The sequence below is a fragment of the Octodon degus genome, unplaced genomic scaffold, assembly GCF_000260255.1.
Source record: "Octodon degus isolate 3935 unplaced genomic scaffold, OctDeg1.0 scaffold00084, whole genome shotgun sequence".
Classification (NCBI taxonomy): domain Eukaryota; kingdom Metazoa; phylum Chordata; class Mammalia; order Rodentia; family Octodontidae; genus Octodon; species Octodon degus.
The window spans coordinates 9407285-9418579 of record NW_004524660.1 but is presented as its reverse complement, the minus strand read 5'-3'; the positions used below and the strand labels follow the sequence as shown (position 1 = coordinate 9418579).

General features: G+C 38.8%; 1 pseudogene; it reads left to right on the top strand.

The window, feature by feature from the left end:
- Positions 1 to 2430: 2430 nt before the first annotated feature.
- LOC101578532 lies at positions 2431 to 4161 on the top strand (annotated as a pseudogene).
- Positions 4162 to 11295: the final 7134 nt, after the last annotated feature.

Sequence of the window (11295 nt, the reverse complement as noted above, 5' to 3'; positions counted from 1 at the left end):
TTTATCCTGAGATCCTGTACCTCAGATTGTAGAACCTTTGTCAGTGTCAGCCATGTGGATGAGTCATGGCCATTGCTTGGCCAATGTGCTGTCTGTGAAAGCCTGAGAGAATGTTTTCTCTCCATGTGACTCTCCTTAGTCTATGCCTATTTTGATATACTACATTGATTTGTGATATATATGTATGTATATATATATTTGATATCAATTTATACCTACATTGATATAATATACAATTATGTTGGCATATATGTAGGTATTCTTCTCGGCACATAAAAACCATACATTTGACAATCTACAAGTTCTGTGACAAATGAACTTTATCAGCAACCCATGTTCAAAAGTCTCTAAATATATGTATCAAACCTCAGCTTCTTAGATGTTTTAAACAGGCAACAGTATCCTAATTCTCTAAAAAAATTAGAGTAAAATATTTTTCATAAAATTAACCTAAAATTGTCTGAGTCTTGATATTAAATCTTAAAAGTTACAGTGTGAATGAGTAATGTAATAATTTATTTTTGAAAAGAAGAGCAACAAAGAGAGATTAGGACAAAACAAAAAAGTAAAATATTTTAAAATAAAGAGGGCCAGGGAAATGGCTCATTAGAATAAGTGCTTCCCTGGCAAGTGCAAGGGCCTGAGTTCAATCCACAGTTCTGCCAAAAAATAAAAAATAAAAAAGAATATTCTGGGTAATAATATTGAAATGGAGCAGTTATTTCATCTCATGAAACATTATCTTGCTTGCAAATGCAGACTGATTGCATATGGCTCATTTGACAGATAAAAAGCAAACAATAAAAGTTTTCATTCAAGATATTTCAGTTAATGTTGAGTTTTTAAAATGTTTCTTAACTTTTCCTTTGGAATATCTAAGTTTCAAAAGCCCCTTCAGTAAGCTTTCACACACTTGTAAAAGGATGCACTGCCACCAGAGGAGTGCCTGGAGTCTACAGGGAGCCAAGCCAAGCCCTCCTCATGTCTACCTGAGCATGAACCAGGTCTCAACGTGTATTTAGTGGATAAGTGATTTTTGTTTATACAACAAAATATTATGTATTAATGTTTTAATGAAAAGAATTTTAAGCACATTATATGATGTATTGAGATAATCAATTCAAAACTGAATGCATTGTTTAATTGAATATTTGATTGATTGATTGATTGATTGATTGTATTTTAAGGAAGGATCTACAGGGTGTTCAGGGTCTCACTACTAGATCTGACTCGTAGTGATCCGCCTGTTTACAACCTCCCAAGAGCTGGGATTACAGGTGCTGCCACCACACGCAGTCTCAATTGCCATCCCAGCATTCCCTGGAGGCGGGGCCTGCAAGGCAGGCCTGGGAATCGCAGCCCTGGCCCCTGCACCTGCTTGCAGGCACTTTAATTCACTGAGCCATTTGGCAGGCCGTGATTGGATATTTTAAATGCTATCATGTTTACATGATTTCAAATATAAACAAATAAATGAAAGCCTGATGCATTCTAATGAAAATATCTTGGATGTGAAAAATATTTCAAAACATCAACCTCTAAAAATCACAAGTAAAATAATATTTATAGAAAAAATGCAGAAGCTGTTTTTCAAATAACATACCTTGTTCATAATAAAAAGATAAGATTTAGTTTTGCAGCTTGCTTTGTTACTCAAAACAAAAATCAGTTCTGAAAACACTCCTAACATTGCATTCAATGAAAGTGAAAGCACTAACTGTTGGAGCTTCACTTGACTGTTTTATATTGCATAAAGTAAAACTGTTAAAATGTAGAGAACTTTAAAAAAAATTCAATCAGAGGTGAATCTGGAGAGGCAGATGGTCACTGTAGTGTTGTTTTATCCATTCATAAATATATGCAACAATAATTTGAAAATAAACTTATTTTTTCAGTGAAAAATACTAAATGACAGGGCCAGTGAGTTAGCTCAGCAGACTGCATGCCTGTTTAGGCAAGTGCAGAGACCAGGGTTCGATCCTTGGTCCAGCATGCCACGCTGGCCCCGCAACCAGGGCGCGCTGTGCCAGCGAATGAGTCCAGGCCTGGCGTCACAGGACTGTAATCCCAGCGCCGGGAGGCTGAGACAGCAGGATCACTAGGAGCCCGATCTGCGTAGTGAGACCCTCTGCCAAATACATAAAATGCAAATATGTGTATATTAAATGATAAACAATTTATTGTACAAGAATACAATATGAAATTAAAGTCTCTAGAGGAAAGGAAATACTTTTTGGGCTTACAATTATTTCTGTGCTAATGTCTATATATGTCACACAGCTCAGAATTTGGACATTTTAAGAAATTCTATTTCTTATGTTTCTCTGATTTTCCCCTTCAAAACCAGAAGAGAGAAATACCTCATGGGCAGTCATATGCTGACAATTCTCGTGGCTTCTAAAAGCTCATATTCTCTGGGCGGCCGGAACACGGAGAACGGAGTAGCGAGCCCCTGAAGAAGTTGCCAAAATGATGCCCACACCAGTTATACTGTTGAAAGAGGGAACTGACAGCTCCCAAGGCATCCCTCAGCTTGTGAGTAACATCAGTGCCTGCCAGGTGGTTGCCGAGGCTGTAAGAACCACCCTAGGTCCCCGTGGCATGGACAAGCTTATTGTAGATGGCCGAGGCAAAGCAACAATTTCTAATGATGGGGCCACAATTTTGAAACTTCTCGATGTCGTCCATCCTGCAGCAAAGACTTTAGTGGACATCGCCAAATCTCAAGATGCTGAGGTTGGTGATGGCACCACCTCTGTGACCCTGCTGGCTGCCGAGTTTCTGAAGCAGGTGAAACCCTACGTGGAGGAAGGCTTGCACCCCCAGATCATCATCCGAGCTTTTTGCACAGCTACACAGTTGGCAATTAACAAGATCAAGGAGATCGCTGTAACTGTGAAGAAGCAAGATAAAGTGGAGCAGAGGAAGCTGCTGGAGAAGTGTGCCATGACAGCTCTGAGCTCCAAGCTGATCTCCCAGCAGAAAGCCTTCTTTGCTAAGATGGTGGTTGATGCTGTGATGATGCTTGATGATTTGCTGCAGCTTAAAATGATTGGAATCAAGAAGGTATAGGGTGGAGCCCTAGAGGAGTCTCGGCTGGTGGCTGGTGTTGCATTCAAGAAGACTTTCTCTTACGCTGGATTTGAAATGCAACCTAAAAAGTACAATAACCCCACGATTGCCTTGTTAAATGTTGAACTTGAGCTGAAAGCTGAAAAAGACAATGCTGAAATCAGAGTCCACACAGTAGAGGATTATCAGGCAATTGTTGATGCTGAGTGGAACATTCTGTATGACAAGTTAGAGAAGATCTATAATTCCGGAGCCAAAGTTGTTTTGTCCAAACTCCCAATTGGGGATGTGGCCACCCAGTACTTCGCTGATAGGGACATGTTCTGCGCCGGCCGTGTGCCTGAGGAGGATTTGAAGAGGACAATGATGGCCTGTGGAGGCTCAATCCAGACCAGCGTGAATGCTCTATCAGCAGATGTGCTGGGCCGCTGCCAGCTGTTCGAAGAGACCCAGATTGGAGGTGAAAGGTACAATTTCTTCACTGGCTGCCCCAAGGCTAAGACTTGCACCTTCATCCTCCGTGGCGGAGCTGAGCAGTTCATGGAGGAGACAGAGCGGTCTCTGCATGACGCCATCATGATTGTCAGGAGGGCCATCAAGAATGATTCAGTGGTGGCTGGAGGTGGAGCCATCGAGATGGAGCTCTCTAAGTACCTTCGGGATTACTCAAGGACTATCCCAGGAAAACAGCAGCTTCTGATTGGGGCATATGCTAAGGCCTTGGAGATTATCCCACGTCAGCTATGTGACAATGCTGGCTTTGATGCTACAAACATCCTGAACAAACTACGGGCTCGGCATGCCCAGGGCGGCATGTGGTATGGGGTGGACATCAACAATGAGGACATTACTGACAACTTCAAGGCTTTTGTGTGGGAGCCAGCTATGGTGCGGATCAATGCCCTCACAGCAGCCTCTGAGGCTGCGTGCTTGATCGTGTCCGTTGATGAGACCATCAAGAACCCTCGCTCCACCGTGGATACTCCTCCAGCAGTGGGCCGGGGCCGGGGCCGCCTTCCTTGAGATCCCACCCGTCACACTGGCTGGCAGCTGGCTGCAGGTGTGCTTGCCCTCCCTGGCTTGGCTCATTGGTATATGAAGAAGTGGTAATAATTGGTCTGTTCTGTTCTCACTGGAGGTTATTTAAATAAAACGTAAGACTTAGAAAAAAAAATAAAAAATAAAAATAAAAATAAAAGCTCATATTCTGCAGCTGCAATAAAAAAAAAGAAAGAAAAACAGTATAGTATAAAATCATGATGTTGAGTTGATAAAGCCATATGTTAAATAAAATATAAATATTATTATTTATTATTAAAATAATACTTATTGCACCTGATATCTAAAACATTTTCACTGTGTAGAAAAATAAATGCATTTAATAAAAACAGAAAAGCTGCACCAGAGTTTTAAACGCCAGATAAAAGATACAGGCGCCCTCTGGGGAGAGAGAAAGAACTGCAACAGTGGGGAGCTGGGGAAGAGGCAGAAGAGTTTGTGCCTTGCGGTGACTTAAACATTAAACACGGTGCCCTGTTAAGTAAGCTGACTCAGACACACAAGCATAAATAGCACATTGTTTCTCTCATGTGAAAAAATGTAAAATACAGGATAAAAGTTAATATGGTGTAAGTTTAAAATGTGAAGATGGGTTGGTAGGTGCAGGGCCATTTATGTTACTGTCATGTTATAATTCTACATACTGGAAGTGCTGCTTTTTGCAAAGTTCATAATGCTGAAGAGCTGTGTGCTTTAGCAACATAGAAATGCAACTTGGAAAGTAACACTAAGGCCATGTAATCAATAGATGAATAGTACACAAGGTATCAATATGCACATATTAAGAAACAGGTGGGGCTGGAGAGATGGCTCAGTGGTCTAAAGCACCTACTTAGAACAAGCTTAGCAAAAGCATCAGAGACCGCGGTTCAATCCCCCAGCGCCACATGCCAGCCAGCCGCGCCCCCTGGTGGGCTGAGCTGGCCTCTCTCTCTCTCTCTCTCTCTCTCTCTCAAATAAATAAATAAATAAATAAAATTAAAAAAAAAAGAAACAGGTAATATTAAATAACATAAGCAAAATAAAAGGTTTAACAAAATAAAAAGTCTGTCAGTAATCAATACTTCTTTAAAGAAAAATCTTTATGAAAACAAACACTAAAAATGGGATAAGACATTCTATTGTTACCAGCATAACTTAAAAACACTTTTAAAAACATGGTCATTGTAGTATGTTTGCAAGAACGTAATACTTTCATGCCTAAGTATTTAAGAGAACATATTTATGTAATCACTGCAAAGCTAAATTTATTGTGATATATTTTAAACTCCCATATAAAGTAGATGATTCATGTAGATGAATTTTGTTCATTTCATATCACACTGAAATTGATTGTGCAATAAATATGTAGTTGAATTGAAACATTGAATTATAGATCACTTATCTGTTTTCTCTATGAAGGAATATTTACATGTCTCTTCTATTTTTTCTTATGGATCCAAAAGTCAGAAATTTCTCAGATATTTGATCTTCAGTGGAAGTGTTTCTCTGCTCTATCTTACTTTCTATATCATGAGGCTTGTAAGAACCAAGTTCTCAGATGTGGTCTGATCATCTCTAAGGTGGGTGCACTGATTTGATTCTCACTCTAGTTCTATTGATGGGTTCCTCTTTCTGTACAGAAGTTAACATCAAATGTTACCAGCCCCAATAATTTCTGCAAATCTAGCAGCTAGCATATCCTGTCTTATTAATTTCATAAAGATCCCACTATTATTAGCATTGATGAATAGCACCCTATGTCCTTTTTATTTACCTTATCATAAATTTATAGATTTTGTAAAATTTCTCTAACTCTAACATAATAGGAATATTTCTGGAAGAAGATAAAACATATGCTCATATTTTATTCCTATGATTAAATAATAATCATTACAAAGATATAGTGGCCCTAGATCTCTCACTTTGAGCTTCAAAAATGAAGATTTGTGTAATAAGCTCTTCAAATTGAAGATTATGAGAAAAAGTGGGTTAATATATAAAAAAACTTAAACAGTCTTGAAATGAATAAGTAATCGCTAATTGCTCATGACACCAACTTGATCAATTATTTTTGGCTTTGCCTTAAGTATATCATGAGGCAAACTGTTGCGCCTGGGTATATTTGAACAGGTATGTGCAATATCCGCCAAAGTACAACCCTTAAGAAATTCGAGAAGATCCAAAGGGAAAGAGTTCAGAACCGGGCACGATGGCACACCCCTGTAATCACAGCACTAGGGAGGCTGAGACAGGGGAATGCTGAGAGTTCAAGGCCAGCCTGGAGGCTACAAAAGTGAACACAAGACCGTCCTGAACTGCACAGCCAAACCCTGTTTCAAAAGAATTAAAATTACAAAAAAATTTAAAAAGTGAAAGAGCTTATGTTCTTCGCAATTGACTTAAATTCCACAATAAGTTAAATGGAGTGCTAAAAATATAGATGCATGTACCATTTATGGTAAACACACAATATACTATTCAGAAGTCCGCTATTTCCAAGTGTGTATCTGGACTGCAAGCAATTAATATTAAAATTATGCTTCAAGGATTATTTGAGTTATTTTGAAGAAACTGAGAAAATTTGTATAAAAACATGAGGAATTAAGCAAGGAGAAAGAGCGCTAGCAGCAATAGTGACTGGCGGATAAAGATGAGCGAAGTAAAAGCTCTACATGGTCAGATTTAAAAACTTTATAGCTTCCTACCTTTCTATCTCCTTCCATTAAAGAGTTTGTATGCGAAGAGTAGCAGAGCTCCTTCCTTGTGTGCAGGAGCCGGTGGGGTCAGCCCGCAGCGCTGCCGGCAAATGGACGATCCCATAAGCGCACGACGAAGCCGCCAGGTTGAGGCAGGTGGCGAGCCGAACACCTGCGGGGAGGGTCGGGCGCCCGCGGCGCAGCAGGCCCGCAGCTGGGACAGCTGGCTTTTAGACGAGGCGGTGCACGAGGAGAAGGCTCAAGACCCTTCAAAAGCGGTGCAGTGGAGAAACCGCTGTCCTTTCAAGGGCGTAGGGCTAAAGCCACTGGATATTCTTATGCAAAAAAGTATTTTGGTACACTTTTTGCATGACTTGTAAAACTTAACTTAAAATATATCTTGGACATAAGGTAAAATCCAAATTTCAAAAACACCCAGAGGGAAATAATGTAGAAAAACAGTGGTTCTCTCTGTGTTAGATAAAGGTTTCTAATAAGTGAAATTAAAGTCACGATTCATAACGGAGCAGACTGATCATATGGAATTCATGAAAATTTTTAAAAATGTTATAGTCATTCTAAAGAAATTATGGAACATAATGTGAACTGGGAGAATATATTGACATTAACTATGATAAGAGATTTGCTTATAGAATAGGTAAATAATTCTCAAAACTCATTATATAAAAATGGACTACCAAGAATAAATGCTGTCAGAATAGCTAGGTGCATATTGTATTTAAAATCACTAAAATATAAGAACAAGAACAAGTTCAGAATTTAGAGTAATGCAAATAAAATCATAGTATTATCAGTATATATCAGTTAGCATGCCTAAAATTTTTTTAAAAGAGACTCTACCAAGTGTTGATGGGGATGTAGAGAAACAAGAATTTTTGTGCTCTTCTGGTGAAAATATAAAATTCTAGAACCACTTTGGAATACATTAAAGGATACTTTAAAGGCTTAATGTCCACCCATCAAGGATCCGTCCAGTACAACCTGAGCTTATGGATGTGTAAGCAAGTTTATTTCCAAGTCGAATATGGTGAGAACTTACAGCTGCTACATTAAATGAAGTATATCAAACTCACTCAGAGTCTCAAACAGTTTTTATTGTAATCATGTTCTCTGCAAAATTTGGGAAAAGTTATACTAAAAAAAGATCTCTTCTGAAATTCAAATTTCAGTGGGGCTTCTATTTTTCACAAAATGGAGGGACTGAACAACATTATGCTCAGAGAAATAAAAGCATCACAGAAGGACAAATATTTTAAGATTTCATTTACCTGAGTTACCTGTTTCTACAATGTCACATTCAGAAAATCAGAATATAGAATGGTGGATTCCTAGGCTTGGAGAAGGAAGAAATGTGAAAATGTTGTTAGTACACACATTCAGTCAGGCAGGATGAGTAAATTCTAAAGACCACGTGTGAAACGTACTGCATATAAGTAACAACGCAGGGGCTGGGGAGATAGTTCACTAGTCTAAGCACTGCTGACAGGCTCACGGCTGGGATTCAATCCCTGTCACCACAGGCTGTGTGGACCCCAGGTATCCAGCTGGCACCGAAACTGGGCACGGTGGCACACACCTGTAATCCCAGCACTGGGGAGGCTGAGGCAGGAGGATCACTGTGAGTGTGAGCTGCGTAGCAAGACCCTGTATCAAAAAATTAAATAAATAAAAATTAATAAATTGGTTTTTTTTAAAAGTAAAAATACAACACTTTGAAATAGTAGGACAAATCTCTTCTCTATCATTTCCTCAAACAAACAAATCCCATTAAAAAAAAGCACCAGGGAAATCTGACAGTGACAGTTGTGGGTGACTCTTTCAATATGGGAAAGATATCCTGAGAGTGCTGTACAGTTTTGTTTATAAAATATGTAGAGGTTAAAAAAGATTCAATATGACTCTAGGGGATCTTATTTACTCATCAGTTGTATTTTTTTCAGTCTCAGTTATATGTTCTGCATTTCATTATCAATAGGATATTACTAAAATTTCCTAAAATCTTAACTGTGCGTATATAATTCTTATTTCTGTGTATTTCAAATATTACATAGAAGAGACCTAACTGTAAGGAAATGGATGCAGAAGTACACAGTCTCAAAATGCTTTTTGTACTGTATATCCAATCTATGATGGGAACTCAGTGAAATAATTCAGGGGAGAACAAGAATGGTTTTTTTTGTTTGTTTGTTTTTTTCAACTTCTCTGTGCAAAATAAGTTGTGGGACAATTTTCAGTTATGAAATCAAATGAACTAATGAGTTTTAAGAATGGATCAAAGATCTAACTATTGAAACAGGAACACTAAATCTGATAAGTAGACTAGATAGAACTTTTGAAGACGTGGGCATAAGCAAAGATTTTACAAACAAAATTTTGACCACGTAGGAAATCTCTCAAATAATTAAAACTGGAATTTCATCTTATTGAAAACCTTTTGCACAGCAAAAGATGAACAGAATGGGAACATTTTTGACACTTCCTTAGACATATATCTAGAATATATAAATATCTCAAAAATAATTAGGACCTCTAAGCTCAAAGCCTTAATACAAGAGTGGCCAGGGAGATAGTTCAGTAAAATAAGTGCTTGCCAGGCAAGCACAAGGTCCTGAGTTCAATCCTTGGTACTGAAAAAAAAATCATTACAAAGTTGGGCATGTGAAATGAATATACACTTCTCAGATGAGTGCAAACGGCAAGTAAATATGTGAAAAATGTTCAACGTCATCCATCATTTGAGAGTTGCAAGTTAAATTCACTTCAAGATTTCATTCCTTCTCACTCCAGAAGGAAGGATGATTATCAAGAAATTAATTAGTAACAAATGTTGTCTGGTGCATTGGGAAAATAGTACCCTTCTCCACTGTTGCTTGCAGTGTAGACTGCTGCAGCCACTGCAGAAATCAATGTAGTGATTGCTCAAAAACTAGAACTAGAGATTTCTTTGCTCCAACTACTTCCTTTCTTGGTATCTTCCCAAAACAAATACAAGCATTGTATGACAGCAATACACACACCCCCATGGCCATAGCAGCACAATTTATCACACACAAAGCTTGGAAATAGCCCCCCAGTCCCATTTACCCAGCAATGGATAAAGAAGATTTTTAATATGCATAATATAATACTAATCAGCCATAAAGAAGGATAAGTGAACCATTTCTAGGTAAATGGGTGCAACGTGGGTTCATAGTCTTAAATTTAATCATTTCACTACACATATTTACATATCAAAACAAAAGAAGTATAACTGATATTAAGAAACAGGAAGAAAATATTCAAGTGGGAAAGGAACAAGGAAGATGGGCAGATGAAAGAAGGAAAAGAAAGAGAATAGAAGGGAACGAATGGAAGGAAATCTGTTGTAATTAAGGAGGAAAAGAGGGGCCATTGCTGGCCGTTTGAGAGCTGTAAGTTACAGCAGAGCTGACATTCTGGGTCCCTGAAGAAGGAACTGCTGTCATCAAGAAATCAGCAACAAACGCTGGCAGGATGGTGAGGAGAAAGGCGTCCTTCTCCGCTGCTGGTGGGAGCACAGGCTGGGGCAGCAGCTGGGAAAGCACCGTGGGGATTCCTACAAAAACCTAAAACTGGAGACACCATTTAATGCTGCACACCCGTGTTTATAGCGGCACAGCTGCAAAAGCTAAATCTTGGAGAGAGTTCAAGTGCCACCCACTGATGAGGGAATAAAGAAGATATGTTTTATGCACAATAGAGTATTATTCATCCATAAAGAAGGATAAATGAGGCGCTTTTAGCTAAATGGATGCAACTTTAGAACATGTTTAAGTGAAATAAATCGACACATGTATGTAGATATCACAAAAGTAAGAATTGAGTAAAATGGTCTCCTTTCTGAAGCTCATATTTCAGAGATGCTGAACATAATCTAAGTCATAATTAAATAAGCAAGAATATGATTCATGATGCAGACATAGTGGTCACAAGCAAAACAACAGACAAAAGACAAAGAAAAGCACTTTTATGGATAAAGTTTCTGCGTAAGTACTTTTCAAAGAGAGGATGTTTGATTTCTTACCTGGTGGAGGAAAAGAGTAAAGCACGTACACTCTCACAAACATGCCACCAGGTCTTGGTAGAGGCTGGCAAGCTTGAAGGCACCCAAGACTATTCAGATAGAATTCCAAAAGTGGGGTGAAGGATGTGAGACTGAGGAGGAGGAGGAGGAGCCTGGGGCTTCGCCCAGGCACAGTGTGATTGCGTTCTGAATTCGTTCTGTGGGGAATAGATGTCTTTATGGACTCCAGGAGAAATTTTCTGCTTTTATCTTCAAACCTTGTATTTCATCTAGTTGCTGTCTCCAAAGAATATTTCACTTTTCAAAGGTATTGTTCGAAGAACTGTTAGCTCGGGAACAATGATTCTCTTAGAGCTGTCTGACGTCATTCTTGTTATTGGAAGGGCACCACCTGTCTAGCGTTGAGCATTCCATGATAGTTCT